Source organism: Eubalaena glacialis, chromosome 3 (genome assembly GCF_028564815.1).
Source record: "Eubalaena glacialis isolate mEubGla1 chromosome 3, mEubGla1.1.hap2.+ XY, whole genome shotgun sequence".
NCBI classification, from domain to species: Eukaryota; Metazoa; Chordata; class Mammalia; order Artiodactyla; family Balaenidae; genus Eubalaena; species Eubalaena glacialis.
Window position 1 is genome coordinate 53,793,251 of NC_083718.1, and position 1,729 is coordinate 53,794,979.

Below are 1,729 nucleotides of genomic sequence, written 5' to 3' on the forward strand. Positions count from 1 at the left end.
TGGTAATCCCTTTACTGTACAAAGGCAAACCCTGTTTCTTAGAACACTCTTAAAGAGAAAAACATCACTCTTTAGAGCATCTCTCGGTTTCAGTGCTGATTTATGGACTAATTATACAAATGAAATGTGTGATGAAACATCTTATAGCAAGACAGGTGTAATTAAAAAAATAACCCTGAAGAATATAAGTCAGAATGAGGTTATATGTAACCAAACCAGGTTATGTTTTGCAAGGGGTAAACCATCCTATGTACAGGCGGTGGAAAATTTTAAACTCTTGACAGGACATTTTCTGTGGCCATTCCAAAAATAGAAAAAGGCAGCTGGGAAGAAGACCCACAGGTTTTAATGAGGCTTATCAGCCACTAAAAACACTCCTGGAATCCCAGGATTGAGTGCTCCCCACCTGTTGAACAAGAAATGAGAACATGTGAGCATTTGGTTACAAATCCTAGTGCATGAACAGAAGGTCCGCATAATATTATAAGGGGGCAAAAGCAGCTGGAACTGTCCGACAGAAAAACTGACAGGAAGAAATGAGAGTGATGGTGAAGAGGTAGCTGGTTTTGGAAATATAAGTGATTGCATATATCAAGCATGAATTGAAAAATTTGTGCAAAGCAAACATATAAACTGATGTAACATATGTCGACAATTATTTTACATATATAAGTGGTTCTGGTATAACTATTACATATGTATTTTACATAACTAATATATGTATTTATATAGTGTACACTATATAATTAACTCTTGTATAAACTCTAATAACCTCTGTTATTCACAGACATTGTCTTGTTTAATTCTCATGAAAACCTGAGCTGTATTAGCATCATAGGGATGAGGAAAGGTGAAGTGGCTTGCTCTCAGTCACAGGTTGGAGGGTGGTAGAGCTGGCACTGGAAACTCCACCTTCTGAATCCAGAACATATTCTTCTTCTACTACACAGTGTGGTTGCTCAAAGCAGTTAGATGTGGGAATTCCCTGGAGGTCCAGTGGTTAGGACTCAGCACTTCCACTGCAGGGGGTATGGGTTCGATCCCTGGTGGGGGAACTAAGATCTGTGGTGCAGCCAGAAAAAAAAAAAAGCAGTTAGATGCTCTTTCGAAAGAACACTGGGATGTGGATTTCTGAATAAAAAGAATATGAGTGACTGAGAAATAGTTGGATTTTGCTGAATTCATGATCCCTCTCTTCCCCCGAGCTCTCTAGTCACCTTTTGTTTTTGTTTTTTTTTTGGGGGGGGGGTTTGTTTATTTATTTATTTATTTTTATGGCTGTGTTGGGTCTTCGTTTCTGCGCGAGGGCTTTCTCTAGTTGCGGCAAGTGGGGGCCACTCTTCATCGCGGTGCGCGGGCCTCTCACTGTCGTGGCCTCTCTTGTTGCGGAGCACAGGCTCCAGACGCGCAGGCTCAGTAATTGTGGCTCACGGGCCTAGTTGCTCCGCGGCATGTGGGATCTTCCCAGACCAGGGCTCGAACCCATGTCCCCTGCACTGGCAGGCAGATTCTCAACCACTGCGCCACCAGGGAAGCCCTGTTTTTTTTTTTAACTGAAGTATAGTTCTAGTCACCTTTTAACCAGCACACACACCGGTGATAAAGGAAGTGTATATCTCTGGATGTTCATATGCAGCTCTCTGCCCTTGACCTCTGGTCAATAACTTTAACCCCGAGTTCAGGCCAAAATGAAGGAGCAATGTATTAGTTCTCCATTTTGAAATGTAGT